Genomic DNA, 19,335 nt, shown 5'->3' with positions numbered 1-19,335 from the left:
CTAAACGATGTCGATCTTACCCTGCCTCATCCCAGTCCCCGCCTCTGTGCTGAGTCTGCAGAGCAGGCCCTGGTGCCCCGTAGATCTTCCTGGGAATGGCCCTCGCAGAACGGTGGCATCTGCAAACAGAAGCTGCTGCATGATTGTGGGAGAGATTGTCAGCAGTGCCCATGGATGGCCCAGTTGGCGATGTGTCCCGAAGATTGAGAAGTTGACCGTGGCTGTCTGTCGAGGTCTTGAGCACTGTTGGGTAAAGATAGGTCAAGGCACACCAGCTATTAATAGGAGCCTGCAGTGATTTCTTTAACTGTAACCCCATATCACAGAGTGGATGGGTTTGGGGGGACTGACCTCCAGACTTTATTAGTACCCCTCAGAGTCGGCTTAAGTTTAGCAAGATGAAAAAAGTTCTGGAGGTGGGTCGCACAACAATGTAAATGTACTTAACACTGCTGAACGGTACACTTAAAAATGTTCAAAGTGGTACATTTTACCTTGTGTATATTTTACCAAAATTAAAAAAAAAATAGATGAATTTAAAAAAAGAGTCTGTTTAACATAAGCTTTGTTTTCATAAGCTAGTTGACTGTAGAGATAGTGGATTGAAGATCTTGCTTGTTCAAAAGAGTCTTGGAAACTTGGAGGTTTTGCTATATTGTTTCAAATGTTTTGTTTAGACACAATGTCGATGCTCAGATGCCATAAAATCTCCTTTGCCTCTGGACCTTGGTATTCGCTGCCTGGGACAATTTCTGTGCTTCACAGGACTCACTGCTTCTCATCCCTTAGTGCTCAGTTCAAATAGCTACTTCTTGGAGAGGCCTTCTCTGGCCACCCACATTACAGGAGATTTCCCTCCTCTCCCTTCTCACTGCTCCCCATCCAGGCCTCTTGTTTGTTCCATGTATTGCAGCTTCTGTCACTTTCTGAATAAACCTGTTTACCAGGTAATACGCAAGGGACAGGTCTGTCTGATTCAGTGTGGCTTCCTCATGGCTGACAGTGCCTTGAGAACTGTGGGTATCCTCCCAGTCAGTTTTTATGGACTCAGTCAGAGCACATTTGGGGATTTCCCTGTGAATTTCTATATTTTCATGGTACCTCGGAGGACTGCATCTGGGTGAGAGAGGAAGAGAAGAAATAAAACCACACACGTTACCTTTATTATAGGAATAGGATACTGCCCTGGGGTTTTCCCTGGAAAGTTTCCACTCTACACTGCACAAGTCTTTGATACTGTCTATGTCCCATCCAGAAAAGGTTATACATCATCTTTCCCGTGAAGACAGAACCATTTGCCATTTGGGCCTACGGCGTATTGTGGGTGGGTGGGACAGGTTAATTAAGGACATTGGATTCTAAGCTCAAATCCCAGTGCTCTCATTCACTGGCTCTTTATTCTTGGACAAATTAGTTTATCTCTGTGGGCCTCAGTTCACTTATCCAAGGCAGGGGTAATAGCATTACCTAGCGCATAGGATTAAGTGAGATGATACACGTACAATGCTTTGCATAGGGTCTGGAACAGAATAATGACGCTGAATAATGCTAAATAACAATGTTGATTTAGAAAGATGAGCAAACAGTATTGGGAACTACGCTGACAAAATTCTTATCACACTTCCTTACGATCCTCATTTTAAAGGCGGTAAAGATGGCAAAGAGCCTTGATTCCCTATTACATTCGCTCATGTTTTATGTAATGAATTAATGTTAAAACTAAAAAGTGCAGAATGAGCAGGCAGTGGGATGATCTGTTTTGTATTTGTTGTTGACTTGTTGGCTGTTGGATGGTTATTACCTGTTTCAGATAATACGAGTGGTAAACTTCGAGTGCTAGGATGGCTCAGTGTTTGGAGCCTGACCCACATCCTGAAAACCCTTGAAATTCAGAGATCAGGTGCCGCGCTGTCCCTAAGCCACCTGGCTGGGGATACGTTTCACCTTTAAGTTAATAAGAGCTGGTTTGATCTCCTACCTTACAATAGATGGTGTCTTAAGTTTCCTGTAAATTCTAATTTTTAAAACATTTTACGCTTGATGTATCTGTCCTGAAAATTTGCATGCTTCTTTTTTGAAAGAAAATGTAAGTATGTATAGATTGAAAGGAGATGGATATGAATATCTTTCATTGTTAGTTCTGATTTCTTTTACCTGCTTAAGGAAGATGGTCTACTGTTGTTGCTGCGTTGTTCCATTGTGTGCGTGGGTGATGTGTTGTTCACTGTACGTTTAGTATGAGAAGGCTGAAGCACCAAGAGGGACTCATCTCTCTCTGTATCCCATAACTTTTTGGTGGTAAAAGATGAAATTTATCAATTCACATCTCTTATGTATGTGTCTTATGGAATAGCTAGGGTTATCTAAGAAATTAAAAGCCATTTATTTTATTAACTTGTAGTTTATACACTCTCAACTTATTAAAAAAAATAATATGATTAAAATATAGTTTAAGGTAACAAATTTGATTACTAATACTTTTCTAGAAAAGAAAAAGAATAAGTGTCAGTGAGTTTCAGTCAAGTAAAGCAAACTATTCAGGAAAAATTTTGTTTGACTCATTACAGCCTTCAGAGTGGCAGAGACCCAGCTTTTTCATATCTCTAAAAACATATAACACCCCTGTCTCCAAATATGATTTCAGAAACTAAAACAGTGATCAGGAAAGGAGAAACAGAGCCGTGTAACGTGAGACCTGGTGTGTGCCGTTTACACAGGAGGCTTGACAGCCTGGATGAGCCTTCATGCCCTGGTGCCTGAGTATCAGCAGGAAAGGTTAGGAGCTTTCTGAGGGTTTTTTCTTTAGTGTTTTGAAATTTTGCTGTGCTGTCCAGGTCCAGTTTGGTGGGGCCGTCTCTCAGTGCCCGGTAGGTCTGGTTAAGATGTGCTGGGGGTGGAATTTCTCGATGCCAACTATTACAGACTGTCAGTAAACCTGTGACCCTTGCTGTTCTCATCAAGAGAGGCTATGCCTCTCTTTCTCCCTCTCTGTCCCAAATCATTAACAGTGACACAAACCCATTCTCCCACTCCTGGCTGACTCCCAATCAGTTGGCATTTTTTTGGAATTCTACTTCTAGCATAAATCATACTTAGGCCTTCTATAGATGTACATGCCTAGAAGAACTTGAATTTCGTGCTACCATCAATCCCTGTGTGTGTAGTTTCCCCCTTCTCTCTTAAAAAGTCCTGAGAGGTGAAAGTAGAATTTTCAAAACTTGTAATAAACTTAATCCTAAGAGATTCTGCTAAACAGCAATTGAGAAACATGCTAGTTTGTGAAAAGTCTGCCCTATAACATCTACCTGTCCTGAGAGTTTATTGTATGCCAGACATGATTCTAAGCACTTGCTATGTATTAACTCACAAAAAGTATGAGGGGGAGATAACGATTCTAAAAATTCATTTTACAGATGAGGAAACTGAGGTTAAATGACTCGCCCAGACTTCTCTGCTTATAAGAAGCAGAGGTGGGATTTGAACCCACCTCCTATGGTATATGACTCTTAACCACTATGCCATCGGATCTTTGCCAGGCAGACATTTTCCTTGGGTGGTGGTTTGCAGGCACTGTTTTGTTTTAGCATACATTTTTCACTCTGGGACTCTTGTCTGCTGTGTGTTGAGCCTTTAAACTTCAGTGCCACCTAACAGGCCCCGTTTGATCTTACTAGACTTTTTCAAAGGCTTTAATTCTTTTTGCTAGTACAAGGGCTGTGGGAAATAAAAGTATATCCCAATATGATTAGGAACAAGGACAACCACTTAATTGGCATTCTTCTATCTCCAGTTGGATGTGCCTGTAAAGACATTTTCTCTAGATCTTTGAGTCATTTTTCTCTGGTACAATATTCTAATTAACCTCATCTCTGTAGCCCTCATTTTATTTCATATTAGCCTCTGACCACCCAATGATTAATTTGTTTCACTCAATCACCTTTATGAAAAAGTATGGCAAGTGAGAGGGTCTCCTTCCCAAAGCAACAGTCTTATACCTGGGGTGTTTTCCCGGCAAGCAGTTTCAGGACGTCCCTTTAGTTCTTGGGGTACATCCATCTGGAAGGCTTTTTATTTACCAGAGTGAAGGTCTGGAGTACTTAGAGGTAATACTGGCTAACAAGGTTATAGTCCTTTGGTTACTTGGTCAGTGGAATTACAGATTCATAAGCTATATGCCAAGGACTTTGCCCTCCACAAATAGAAATATTAGGTTTTTAAAAACATATATATATGTAAAATATTAGGCTTGAAAAAAAATATATAAAAGCCAGTTGCAAGGGACTACAAATAAGCAATTTTTACTTAAGGGGTTGGACGTATCAGTATCTCCTCATTAACACAAACAGCAGACCATTTTTAATGTGTCTGTGCCTTGAGATACTGAGCCCACCATTTGTTAGGTCTCTTTGGTTACTTGTGACCAGCTTAGGCATAAAGAGGAATTAATTGGCTCATGATGCTAAAAAGTTGGATGATAGTACCAGCTTCTGGGACATCTGGGGTGAGGAGTTCAGATCGTGCTGTTAAGTCTGTCTCAGGCCCCTGGCTGTGCTGTGCTCTGTGTGGGATTCATTTGTGTAGGCATTTACCAGGTTGTAGCATAACAATTCATGAATCTGCTTTTCTAGCGCTTCCAGCAGAAAGGAATCTTAAGAGTTCTAGCAGCTGTCATAGAATTTGGATCTTCCTGGTTCTGCGATTGGTCTGATGTGTGCCATGTGCCTATTGCTGAACCGCTGTCTGGTCTGGAGAAGGACTGGGTGGGGGCAGATGTGAAGGTGTACTTGGCCTGCAGTGGGTCACATGCCCGTTTCAAGAGGCGTGGATGGCGTTCGACTTACACAAGACAATAGAAAGTGGGTGAAAAGGGTGCTGGTTTCAGAAAAAGGGGGCAGAATTTGAGGAAGGTAGACTGCGTATATATGTGTCCTGTAAGGCATTATACTTGATGCACAGTAAATGCATAGGATTACAGGGTTAGACAGAACCTTTAAATATCACATAGTCCAGCTACCTGTGATTGAATATCATCTGAGATTTTCCCCATGAAGTTGTCTGCCTGATACTTGGACATCTCCAATGACATTCATTACTTTGGAGGTAGGCTGTGCCTTGGAAATACTAGCATGCCTCTCTCCTCAAATAACCTAGAGTTCATTCATTGCCTGGCCTTCTCCTATCTATCCTTCTCTCCAACCGTCCATCCTTGTCCTAAGGCAAGATCCTTGATTTCAACATACTTATATCTGCAAGTTGACAGAAAGGTCAATTATAATACAGTGATAGAGAAGCTACAAGAATACTGATGGATTGTGTGTATGTGTTTGGGGAGGGAGATTGGAAGGCCTCACAGAAACAGTGAAATCTGGCTGGGGCTTCAAAGGATGAATAGGAGTTCCTAAGTAGCCAAGGGGAAAATGGTCAGATTGGTAGACTTACCATCTCTTCTAGAATTAAACCCTATATTCAGACTTGCATTTGAATTACCTATGAAAATTGGCTTGTAAAATATCTTAGCCCAGTTAAAATACACATCTTTTAGGACATATCAAGATGTTAGTGATGGGAATAGTAAGCTGATGATGAAAGATTTTTCTACAAGTTAGCCACATGGCATCTTTCAGGTTACCCCAATCTCCTGTCTCCTACTAAGTACGTAATTGATAAAGCTTCCATGGGTAAAACTTTGGTGAGTTAAATTGTAGAATTCTTAATAAAACGGTTCCCTAAGAATTTTGAAAGGGTTGGATATTCTTTGTTTATTTATACATTCTTGTAAGTAAAATATATTCTGAACCTCAGTTTTTGCTTCTGATACCTGAAGATAAAAAGAGTACCTTCCAAAGAGTTAAGGTTCGTGTGCAGAATAAATGTCTTGATCCATACGAACCACTGATATGATGCTGGCACCTAGGAAGCACTCAATGGATGTTACTAATTATTGTCAGAGGGCATCTATGATTTTTACCTCATAGGTTTTCAAAGGCTTAAAAGAGTAATTTAATTACATCAATAACTAATAACTAGTTGATTTAAAAATGTTTTTCCATATATCCTGGATTTAATATATTTTTTATTTTCACGTTACTTATAAAAATTAAGAATGTTAAAGATGGTGAGATTTAGCAAAGAACTTTAACTCCACATGCTTCTAATGCTTCCCTGAATTAATAATTTTCATGTCCATCATATTTTTTCCTTGGCCCACAATTCATCCCATATTTGGATCTTGGCAAATGATGACTTGGTTAATTAGGCAGTCTGTTAACTCTGGTTACTAAGTTATAACAGATCAGTGTAGAAGCATCACTGTGCAATTTGGATTAAAAGGCTCTTCATTTTATCAAAACAAATTTACATTTATGGATAAGTATGTTGAAATGCATTAGGTTAAAATGATGCATTTCATAAGGAAAATTTTAAAAGGATAAAACCTTATTTCTTCCTAAGTTTTTTTTATTATGACATTGGTTACATTATCTTTCACTAAGAATATACTTAAAAGCTTGGAATTTTCTTTTAAAGCTTGAAAATTATAGCTGATTTAATCCCTCTATTATAGAAATATGATGGCTGCATTGCATTTTTTATTTAAGCATAATTTAGTGTAGCGGCACATGGTTATATTCCAGTTCTGACCACAGTGACCTCTGATACTGGACTGACTTGTGGAAATGAATCTTGACTGTGTTGGGGGGAATTAGTGGGTTGCATTAAGGTTTACTCTCTTTCACAGCTGAAGGCACTGACAGTTGTTAAATGAGACTGGGCCTTTGTAGTCCCTCCTCTTTATGTCTCATGGCTCATCATCACTTAAGGGCAGTTGGATTATCAAAACCTTGTTTGCTTATTCCATCTCCGTCTCTGCCTCCCTTCTTTCTTTTCTTAGCACATAACACTTAGCCTTGTGGAAAACAACGAACAAACAAGTAAAGACAAGAATAATTTTCCAGATTCAATGAACCCTGAAATTTGTGTTAATTACCCCTCAAGATTCTATCAGGTATCAGTAGCATTCAAAAGATAGTACCTCACTGTTTGCTCTCTCCCTGCTAGACATACATACAACATGTGTGCATGCACACACACACACACTCACACACACACACACACACACACACTGAACTCAGTAACTGGCACCTAGGAGGTTTTTAATAGGTATTTGCTGAAAACGGATTGGTGGAAAAGTTGAAACACTGACAGCTTCCCACCCCCAGGCTCCTAAGCTGCTCTTAAAGCTGTCCAACAGCTGGGGCCTTGTCCCATATTGCAACTGTTGGAATAAACAGAGTTGATGAATTTAATATTTATTTTTTCAGTGAGCTTCTGAAATCTGACCTTTATCAGTTGCTGTGTTCTAGTTCCATGGGAAATAAAGAAACCAAAGAGAGGAAATATTTTTTACATTCAATGAACTTACTATCTTGTTGATTGATCATATTGACATGGCCATAGACCAGAAACAGGAAACCTTAAGTTCTGTAGCTTTGCTCAATGGCAGCATCTAGTTTATGCAAAACTGGCTTTTCTAAGTCTGGAAGACACTTCTGATGTTGTAGATAGAGCAGAAGTTTGCTTGACTCAGAATGGAAGTTGGGGTTTTATGAATTTGATTATCTCTTAATTGGGAATATTTAATAATAATCATAGGTGATTCATTTTGGAGGGGCTTATGGCTGGCTGTTCAAAGGTAAAGTGATGTTTTGAGCTATAATTTGACAGATTTGAATGACAGGCAGCCTGATAATTCAGTTTCCCACTAGATTCCCTACCTCCCCATTCTTTTCAAAAGAATGAACCAAATAAGGAATTTTTAAAAACTCAAACCATTCTGAATTATATGAATTCTTATAGACATTTTCAAAATAGGTAGTTTGATAAGAGTGATATACTCTGGGACTTTTATGTGTGAAGTAAACCCCTTAGAACATTAATTTCTTTCTTTCTTTTTTTTTTTTTTTTGATGAGGATGATTGGCCCTGAGCTAACATCTGTGCCAGTCCTCCTCTCTTTTGTATGTGGGACGCCGCCACAGCATGGCTTGATGAGCGGTGCATAGGTCTGCGTCTGGGATCTGAACCAGTTGTACCTTGTGTTGCCAGAGCAGAGCACACAAACTTAACCACTACACCACCAGGCCGGCCCCTCCTTTCTATTTTTTTAATAGGACTTTAGTTACCTAAATAATACATGTATTATAATAAAATCTTACCAGTAGAGCAAAGAGAACCCTCTGGAAAACAGCTGCCTAAAGAATGAGATAAGAAGTGAAGTCCACTTGTATTTTCAAGCATCCCTGGAGACAGAAAATGCTTACCCCACATCAGTGGTCCCCAAGAGATCTGATGGCAATGATGGAAACTTTCTCAATTAAGTGCTTTTTTAATAAATAGGTCTGTGGATAGAAGCAAGCGGACTTATTGAAAGGTTGGATGTGATTACCGTGTGGTTTTATTAATTATATTTATTCCTTTAAAATGACCTTGGATGAAGACAACCACCCCTTCTGTGGTCATGGTTAGCAGATGTTTACCGTAATTCTTTGCTCAGTGAAAAAAATGCCTCTTCCACCCAACAAAAACAGCCACGTTTGCTTGGTTAAATCAAAACTTTGGCGCTTGGGTCTTACTTTATATATCATGGCTCCAGTCTCACAGCCTCTCCAAGTGTGAGGCTTAGATCACTAGCTCCAACATCTGCCGGAGAGCTTTGCTCACAATGATCTATTATGTGAGCGCTTAATTCTTATACTGTTTTTGGCGTTCACCCTTCCTCATTGAAACCAATATCCTATCTGCAAGGCTCTCTCTGTTTTTCTTGTCTTAGCATGCTAGCCCCTTCTTAATTTTGAAAGCTTTCGCCTAGGCCTTGTGGCCATTTTAGTGAGGATTTTGAGCATAGAAATAAAGTCAAGGTTCACTTTCTCGATCTGAGTTTGGGTTTTCCTGGGCTCTCTCTGAAGTAAAAGGCATCTCCTTTCCTCATATTTTGTGTTTGAAAGGCGCCTTTTCTTATTGCATGTTGGGCCTACCTAACCGCCTCACTTCTCATATTTTTTTTGCCAAGTCCTGTGTTTTATAAGCACTAAGTGATTGTGAACCTTTAGATGGTCCCTGCCCACACCTGCCATTCGTGGTTCTAGTAGGTATTTCAGGAGCAGCCCCCTCATCTGTACTGAATTTCCGCCCTGAAGCGGCTGCTTGCTGTTTGGCGGGGCTGAGAGGAAATACAACAGCAAAACTTTGCTTTTCTTGGGAAGCTCCTCCCTTTGGAATGGAGAACTCTGGGTGGCTCTTCTTATTTTGTTTCCATCGCCAAAATAAGCAGGCATCTTGCATAACACCAGGGTAGGAAAAAAGAAGTAATTTTAAGGGAAACATATGTTCATGTTGAGAAAAAGGGAGCTAGAACTGGACATGGGACAGTGGCCCGCAAAGCTAAAGACATCTTTTTAATCCATGTAGGAAACCAGCTTTTGATAATTTTGGTATATTTTATAGAATAAAGGAATCAGTTGCTTCTCCACATCCCCAAGTCTTTTCTTTCCAATTAAAAATAAATTTTGAGATTGGGAAACCAAGGCTCATAGGTTAGTTAATGGATACATGTGGTGGTTGAAACCTGTATTTGTTATTTTCCTGTGATCTTAGTTGACACTAAGTGATTTCCTTAGAGATCACTTGGTTTGAGATGCTTACCCTAATCTGAAACCAAAGCTGAAACCATCCAAATATGATTCTTATTGATCTGACTTGAGGAGAATGGAAGAGAGATCTGAGTATTAAGATGAACCAAAGATGTCTCCTCTAGCTGTTTGGCTCATTAGTGGACATATTATTTGTCCTTGTAAGTGATTCCAAATAATGTCTGTTGGTAGAAACAGAGCAGGCACTTTAATATTTCAGACTGTTTGTGGGTGGCAGGTTTTGAAAATGCAGCTAATTTGCAAAAAGAAAAAATGAATAGAAAAACAGAGAAAGAGAACAAAAAAATCCTTAAAGTTTCTGATTCATCTATTCTCAAGGTTTGAAAATTTCAAAGCTGGGGGTAAATCCAGGCAAGTTCTTCTTACCCCTTTATAAATTAAACACTTGTGTCCTTAAAATATAGCTGTGAAGGAGGTAGGGCCCAGGAGCATTCCGGGTACTGGCATATGTCTGCAATGCCAAAGCCAGAGGGATCTTGGATGGGCTCACACAGTTGACGGGAGCGTGTGAGAGCCCCCAGATTGGAGAGCCTTGATTGTGCCTGGAACTGACTATTTGTATGTGCACTTCTTTCTTGCTTGCACAAAAAGTGCATCCAAACAGAGGCCTAATGAAGACCTGTTAAAGAGCTTGCCTCTTAAAGAGTCCTCCTTCCCTCGAGTGTTGACACAAGTAGGGTTGGAAACTGTCGCAGGGTGGATCCAGGCTTGCGTTCAATCTGTTTGATTCAAAAAAATCTAATTAAGATTTAAAAACTTATATTAGAAAAAAAACCTACCTCTCACCACCTAAAAAGGTAAGCAAAGCCATTTAAAATATGAGAGTGTTCTTAGATGTTGGTTTAAGGTTCAGCTATTTTAATTAGTTCACTCCTTATTCCCCCAAAAGCCTCAGAAGGCATTGTTAGTAGTACCTGAGTCATTCACTGTTGGAAAAATGAAGTTAAAAAAAAATCAGGATATGTGTGCACAAAAAAAGGAATTTTGAGTTAGATTTCCTTTCAATCCTTAGAGTAGACTATATTCAGTTGTTTTTCTGGTGTTTTGTCCTTTGAGTTCAATGGAGCTATAAATGGTGGCAGTTGCTATCTCTATATTAGTGGGTTGTGGGAAGGGCCTCAAGGAAAGTGTCAGAGCAGAACTAGAAATCTCAGCAGTCTTGTTTAATAATTTAATACGAATATTTATAATGTTCTTACTGTGTGTCAGCTACTATTGTAAGCAGTATACTAGCACCATCTTACTGAATCCTTATAAATGCTATGAAGTAGCTACTCTTATTACCTTAATGTTTCAGATGAGTAAACTAAGGATCAAAAAAGTTAGCTACCTTAAAATGCTTGGGTTTCCAGAAAAAGTAAATGAAACTGAACAGGTCTATAGTCTAGTTAACAGTAATGTACCGATGCCAGTTTCCTGGCTCTGATATTGTCCTGCAGCTATTTAAGATGTCAACATTGGGGGAAGCTGGGTGAAGGGTATATGGGACTGTACTGTTTTTGCAACTTCCTATAAATCTACAATTCAAAATTAAAATTTGAGCAATTGGCAGATTTTACACTTGGATCAAGATCTGTTTGCTTTTAAAATCCGGATTATTCACTGTTTTGCCTTCTTAGATCACTTGACTAGCAAGAACATGGTTTCTGCTCCACTATTTTTCTAGGGTCAGAGTTTCAGGTCACTCAGACCATATCACATGGTCTCCCATAACTCAATATAGTTTTAAGAACCAAAATTCATCCTTGTTCTCTTACTTTCTCCTTCTTATCATGCTCCTTTTCTCCTTCCCCTGACCCCAAATTCACCCACTTTGATCTTGGTAGAGACCATGGAGATCATTTATCTTGTCATTGGAGTCTTTCAGTAAATGCTTTGTTGAGAAGAGAGATGGTGTGACAATTTTGATGAGTTTCATAATATATTTCTAATTCCTAATGTGTACATGGAGGTGCATATGGAAATCTAGAAAGAATAGCAATAGTAAGCCACAAATTCACTGGCTTACAGCATGTAGATATGATAAGCCATGAAAAACTTACATGCACAAGGCTAGTTACTTGTGTAGCAGAAAAACTACTAGACTCAAATTCAGAAAACCTATGTTTTTTAAAGTTATATCTTCGCCTAACTTATGTGATCTCAGTTTCCTCATTTAGGTAATTATTGAGAGGAGAATCATGTTCTACTAAAAGCTTCTATGGATAAATAACTTTGTGACATTCTATATAACACCGCTTTAAACCTATGTCTTTATTGAGTAAAAATGGTGGCTGTAGAAGTTGCTCAGTCTTATGATTGGAGAATCAAGCTCTGGGATGTATTGGTGGATTTGTTATCTGGTTGATTAACTCAAAGTAAGTCTTTATTTGAAATCTTTCTTCTTTTTTATATAGGTGTTTACAGCTATAAATTTCCCTCTGAGCACTGCTTTACCTGTATCTCATAAGTTTTGGTATGTTATGTCTTTATTTTCATTCATCTCAAAGTATTTTCTAATTTATAACTTATTTTATAATTTTAAAAAATTTCAAAACTATTTTATTGAGGTCATATTGGTTTATAACATTGTGTAAACTTCAGGTCTACATTATATTTCAGCTTCTGTATTGACTGCACTGTGTTCAGCACCAATAGTCTACTTTTTATCTGTTACCATACATATGTGCCCCCTTACTGCTTTGGCCCTCCCCTCACCCTCTTCCCCCCCTGGTAACTACCAATCTGTTCTCCTTATATATGTGTTTGTTATACTTTCTTTTGTGATTTTTTTTTGACCCATTTGTTATTTAGGAGTGTGTTGTTTAATTTCCACGTGTTTGTGAATTTCCCAAACTTCTTTCTGTTATTGATTTGTAATTCCATTCCATTGTAATTGGAGCACATACTATGTATTATTTCAGTCCTTTCAAGTTGATTGAGGTGTGTTTTATGGCCTAGCTTATGGTCTGTCCTGGAGAATGTCCCATGTGCCCTTGAAAAGAGTGTATATTCTGTTGTTGTTGAGTGGAACATTCTATAGATGTCTGCTAGGTCTGTCTGTTCTTGGTGTTGTTCCTGTCTTCTGTTTCCGTGTTAATCTTCTGCCTAGTTCTATCCATTATTGTTAGTGGCAGTATTGATGTCTCCAACTCTTACTGTTAAATCCTGTTTTTCTCTCTTCAGTTATGTTAGTTTTTGCTTCATGTATTTCAAGACTCTCTTTTTAGGTGAAGACTTTCTTAAGGAGACCAAAAGAGAGCACTCTCGTTATGTTACCAGCTTTGAGGACTTCATTTAGTTTTAGGGTTTAAAAATGACACACAGTGATCAAAAAGGTTAGGTTTATACGGGGGCAGCTCTCTGACATTGATGGAGGCATTTAGGTCGTATTTACATAGGTAAAGAGAGATGAAGGATTGATGGCTTATTTATCACATGTATTTTCTTATTGTAAGCAGCTGGTAGGGTCCAACTGAGGCCAAACCAACATTATCCTCAGGAGCAGGTGACTGGGGGCTTTGACTTACCCAAATGTAAGTCAGTGTTTCATCTCTGTTCTTCACTTACTCTGGGTAGACATGGACTGACTCAATACAAACATGTTCCATGGGAAAAAATATACTTTTTATTTTTTTTGGCAAATAAGAATAAAATGCACTTTTCTCACTGTTGCTAAATCTGTGACTCTACAGTCCTTTCTGTGTGTAGGCCACGTGGCAAACTCCAGGTGCATCTGTCATACAGAAATTGCTTTTCCCCCAAAATACAGAAATGTGAAATAAACCAATTTGGGCACAAGTAGTGTATGCTAGATTTACTTAGTATCTATCGAACATCTCCCTACACTCATTGTATTAGGACTAATCAGAGTTAGAACTGCCTAGTTTCTGCACAAATGCATATATAGCTTCTACTTAGATGAAGATACTACTGACTGACTGTTTTCACTAACAATGTTATGGCCAAACATGTAATTTTTTTTCTTTTTAGCAATATTGTAAATTTGTTCTAGACATATGTCAGTGGGAAAGCAAGGAGTGGTGTAATACACACACACAGGCACACACACACACACACACACATATACATAAACAGATCATTTCTCACTTAATACATTTTTATTTTATTTATTTAATTTTTTTTTTTGTGAGGAAGATCAGCCCTGTGCTAACATCTGCCAATCCTCTTTTTTTGCTGAGGAAGACTGGCCCTGGGCTAACATCCGTGCCCATCTTCCTCCGCTTTATATGGGATGCCACCACAGCATAGCTTGCCAAGCAGTGCATCAGTGCACACCTGGGATCTGAACCGGTGAACCCCCGGCCTCCGCAGTGGAGCACATGCACTTAACTGCTTGCGCCACCGTCCCCTTAATACATTTTTAAAAGGCATTTTTCTTTGATTTCTTTATTTCTGTAGCCATTTTATTATCTTTAACCACATTTTGGTGTTTATCAATGAGCGATGAAATCGTTTAGCCATGATTTTAAATTCACTATGAATGAATATGGTTTTTCAGAAGAGGTTTTACGTCTATGTTAAAGCCCTTTTCTTTTCTTGTCATCTCTGTGAATAGTTCATAGAGTTGATTGTTGGTGGAGGAAGCCATGTGGTTCTGTATCTTAACTTTCTCTGAGAAAGGAATTACTGTCTTTGTCATTTTGTTTCAACGTGTGACCTCCCTACCTGCTGGGTTTCCCAACAGCTGTCAGCTAACGACTGTAGCACCATACTGCTACCAGCGTTCCTGGTTCACAAATAGGAAGTAAACAGAAAATCTTGCTAATTTGAGCCCAGTAGGAACCTTAACACTGTAATGAGGAACTAATTTTGAAAGCAGACAGACATATCTCACAGAATTAGAGCCAAATTTTTAAATGATCTTAAATAACTAATTGAGAGTAAGAGTGGTACTTATGAAAGAGTGAGGTACTGACACATCGAGGAATTACCAAAGTGAGAGAAGAATCCTCATGGAGTCTTAGTAATTATGCAGTCTTACTGGGGTTCCACCGATGCTAATCTATGTGTGGAAATGATAACGTACCGTAGAGGACAGGTTTGTGGTTGAAATGCTCTTGATAGATTTTGACAAATTAAACAGTGGTAAAGATGTTTGGAAGGTATCCAGGTCCTTACCATTATTTATGTCAGTGAACTAGAAATCAGTGGTTAATTTGCAGTTCTTATAATTTTTATGATACCCCTGTTGGTGTAAATTTAGCCGTGTGCGGCATCAACTCAGCGGGGTGCGTTTTATGTTGTCAGCTACCTTTTGACATCATAATAGATTTCAGTTGCCAAATCTTTCTTGATAGAATAAAATGTAAAAGAGAGCTGTACAGAACATTTGGATCCCATCCAGACCCAGGTAAACACAGGATGGACTTTCTGAGACTGAAAGGCTCAGATTGGAATAAGGAGGGGAAAGTGAGGCCCTGTTGATTTTTGTGTTTCTTTTTTTTTCTTCTTATTATTTGCCCTTAACCCACTCTAGCATCATTTTCTAGATTGGTGTCCTTTATCTTGACTCAAAGCTAGTCTGCTCTTTGGTGTGTGGTACCTTGTATAACAAGGTACATGTCATTTGAAGTCATTGATTTTCCACAGCTTTTAACTGTTAATGCACCTGTGTGCTCTCTTTTTTGCACTGAATCACAGGTTCCATAATCTTGTATTTTTCCTCATTATGTTTTAGCATTCATTACATTATTTTAAAGAAAGTATTGATACTCTCCCTGGATATTTAAAGACTTGATTGGAAGAGTATTTTGTAGTTAAGGTGTTTCTTTCCTCCCTCCCTTTTCTCTAGTTTATTCAAAAATGCCTCTTTTGTAATTATCCTCTTCTGTAGCACTGACTCTTGACCTGCTAACAACTGGAGAGGATTAGTGGACACCCCTGCTTTGTTATACATTAGTTCTCTGAGATTCTCTATTTTGACCTCTGAAATATTTCCTTTTATACCCTTTGCTCTATTACGTAATGTATTTTTGTAGATCTCACTTTGATCTTTGTAAATGTCTAGCTTCCCATTTCTCCTATATGTCATTTGCTCTGCTTGACAACATTTTATGTCTCCGTTGGCCAAGCTTTCATTTTTCCCTTTCGTACACCTCCTTCCAGTCTTCCTCCTCAATACTTACTGTGAGATCGGCAGTCATATAGAGGTATGATGCGTTTGACCTAAGGATCTCCAACTCGGTGGAAGGAGTGCTTCCTTGTCCTCCTTCTGTATAATTGAGTTACGTTATCTTAAGTGCCTTGTTTGGAGTGTCCATTTGGCAGACTCGGCTGCTCTATTTTGCCATAGCCTTTTCTGCTCCCAGTGTCTAATAAATGTTTAATGATAATTGAAATGATCAGTTATCAATCCATAGTGAAGAAGAGCTTATTAACCTTTTCTAGGCACGACTACATTGTCCTTGAGATGAAAGTTCCTTGTATCATGTACCAGCAACTTTAAATCAGATCCAGTGGATTTGTTGGGTTCCTGCTATGTAATGCCATGAAATGCTTTCACATTATTCATCTCTCTTTTGGAAGGTGCATGCCCTTTGCCATTGCTTCAAAGAATAGCCAATATTCATGTATTTGAGCTAAATTCAAATAAATGCTGTTGTATAATGTATTTTGTATAATGTATTTTGGGGACATGCGCTTTAAAATTTTTATTATAAAGTAAAACATAATTATAGAAAACCACCCAAACACACACATTACCCCCCCCCACACACACACACAAACTGGTTCTGTACAGTGTGTTCTATTTTTGCACTATCTGAAAGGTAGCCACTGTCTACCGAGTACTTGAAATTTGACTAGGATGACTGAGAGACTAAATTTTAAATTTTATTTAATTTTAATTAATTCACACTGTATTAGCCACATGTGGCTTGTGGCCACTGTATTGGACAATGTTCGTGTAGATATATATATTTGTATGTCAGTTGTTTTAAGGGGAATATCTTTTTATTTAAATTTTTTTTTTTTTTTTTTTTTTGCTGAGGAAGATTGGCCCTGAGCTAACATCTGTGCCCATCTTCCTCCATTTTGTATGTGGGACACCGCTACAGCATGGCTTGATGAGCAGTGCATAGGTCCGCACCTGGGTTCTGAACCTGCGAACCCCAGCCTGCCCGAAGCGGAGCGTACAAACTTAACGTACAAACTATGCCACCGGGCTGGCCCTAAGGGGAATGTCTTTGTAACAACCATTCAAGTCAAGAAATGGAACTTTGCCAGCCACCCAGAAGTCCCTCATTTACCTTATCCCACATACAGCTCCTTCCAAAAGTAACCAATACTTTTCTACTAATTACTTCCTTTTATTTCTTTATTATTTTTATTACCTACATTTGCATCCTTAGAAACCATAGTTTAGTATTGCCCATTTTTTTAAGGTGATATGTCTTTTAACTTTCTTAATTTACAAGTTTCCCACTATTCCTTTCTTTATACTTTACCTTTTGGAGAACCCCTGCCCCTTGAGCTGTAGAGATTCCAAGAGTCTGTTTTGCTGATTACCATCCCCCACTCACATGTTTCTCTGCCCTGTCTGTTTCCTGCAGATTCGCGGCTGGATCCTGAGGCTTCTGTTTGATCCCTTTGGCAGGTCTCTAAGTGGTGTTATATTCTTTCATTCAGGAGGGACATAATATCTTACTGTCTTTCTTTTTGTGATGTTAATAGCCATTGATGCTCACTGCCTGGGTCCATTAATTCTCACTGGGAGTTGCAAAATGATGATATTCTAATTCTACTGTTTATTAGCTGAAATACTTGTGTAATTTTACTCTTCATCTACTCTTCGGTTGCCCAGTGGAACTGTTCATATAAGAAATACAAGATAAATGCCTGGTTCTTTACCTCTGTTTACCAATTTTCAAAATAATGAAGTGGTTCCATGTCACCCTCTGAAACGAACCAGTAAATTTTAATTTCTTTCTGAACCATGAATTTAAATAGTAATCGATTTCAATCCATTGCATTTCTTATTTTTGATTGAAAATCAAATTGTCCATCTTTGATCATGGAACTTCTTCACATTGGTTCCTCTGGCCTCCTGAGATGATCCTCTTGATCTTTGATAGCTTCTCTGCTCCCTGCTATGACGAGATGTTTCAGACACACTTTGTACATTTCTTGCCTGAGAACTGAAATAGGCCATTTTTCCAAGAAACCTTAGTTTCTTTTAGTGGAAATTTATGTTTCAAGACAATTATGTTAGTGCTAACAATGCTCATTGTTGCTGGATTGGTCATTGCGTCTAGGCCTCGTGAATTTATACTGACATTTCCAGTTTATACTCAGGATTGGAAGGCTTTTAGTTGGCTTCTTATCTGTTACGTATTTATCTCCTTTCTCCTGTGCTGAGAATCCTGGTTCTCAAGAATACGAGGGATGACAGAATTAGAATATCCCATAATTACTAATTTGCTTCTTTATCCACCTTACACCTGCCACTGTCTCAGAATAACAATGCTAATACTATAACCTCCAGTTATGATTATCAAGAAGTTAAACATCTTATTACATATACTGTTCCTAATCTCTCTTTATTATTTTTTAATGGTTTACTATGTCTGTCTTTTCAGAGCATATAATGTTTATACTATACTTTCCCCTTTTAAACCTGTTTTAGTCTTAGTTCTATTATAGGTAAGTATGTTCAGTGCTCAATACCAGTCCTTAAGTCGATGTCTCTGGTCATTTTGTCTAAAGTTCATTTTCTATTAGATTTCTCAGTAAGAGCTCGTAGGAACTATATTCCCTGAATTCTTGCATTTTTGACAACAGTTTGCTGTGTCCTTTATACCTGAAAGGCAATTTTTGCTGGATGTAAAATTGTTGGTTCACATTTTTTAAGTATCTTGACTAATTTTGTGCCATGTTCTTCTGGCTTGTGTTAAGTCCATTAATTTTACTAGAATATGTCTTGATGTTGGTCATTTGGGGTCACTATGCTCAAGTATCCAGTGTCCTCTTTCAACATATTGTCTCAGACTTTTTTTTCTCCAGGAATGTTTCTTTGAATTATAATTCTAAGTATTTGGTTTCGAACTCCTTCCTCTGATTTCCTTTTTTAGGGATTCCTATTATCCATATGTTGGATCTTCTTTACCTGTCTTCAATATTTGACTTTCCTTTAAATCTTTTTTTATCTTTTTCTTTTTGATCTTTTAGAATTTTCCTCTTTTCTAATCTTAGTACTTTTAAGGCATTATTTGTTGTATTTATTCACTCATGTATCCTCCTCGTGTGTTCCTCATTATTAAAATGATTTTTTCTTTTTTTTTCAGATTTGTTCTTTCTTTCTTCATTTCTCAGTTTTTCTAATTCTGATTTATGTTATTCTTTCAAGCCTTATATCATAATGCTAATGTCTTTTAGCTCATTTAAAAGTAGTAGTTTACAGTTTCGGTCTGCTATATGGCATGTCTTTCTGGTATATGCTTTCATTTTCTGTAGAAGTTATTCTTTTCCTTTTTTTTCTTGTAACTTTGTGTAGCATTTGATCTCAAAACTTTTCTGTTGCCCATTTTTGTGTGTAAGTAGTTTTTCTGAACTTATAATAGGGAGGCTTGATTTAGATAGCTCTTCTAACTTCACAGAGCTCCCTCTTCTGGTCTACTTTTTACTATTGG

At 38.2% G+C, this 19,335-nt stretch overlaps 1 protein-coding gene across 11 annotated transcripts in view; it reads left to right on the top strand.

Moving 5' to 3' along the window:
- Window positions 1-19,335, top strand: part of FOXP1 (forkhead box P1) — a 577,255-nt gene that overhangs the window by 209,717 nt on the left and 348,203 nt on the right. The window contains exon 5 of one of the 11 annotated variants that reach the window (XM_087431330.1): window positions 12,103-12,161. The exons of 9 other annotated variants lie outside the window; for them this stretch is intronic. The gene's annotated coding sequence lies outside the window, so the exon portion shown is untranslated. Of the gene's footprint in view, window positions 1-2,644; window positions 2,776-12,102; window positions 12,162-19,335 lie in introns of all 11 variants that reach the window. One more of the 11 variants, XM_087431329.1, reaches the window with a different exon arrangement.

This window comes from Ceratotherium simum, chromosome 5 (assembly GCF_057802395.1).
Source record: "Ceratotherium simum simum isolate JZ-2026a chromosome 5, ASM5780239v1, whole genome shotgun sequence".
Lineage (NCBI taxonomy): Eukaryota > Metazoa > Chordata > Mammalia > Perissodactyla > Rhinocerotidae > Ceratotherium > Ceratotherium simum.
This window is presented reverse-complemented; position numbering and strand designations above follow the sequence as displayed.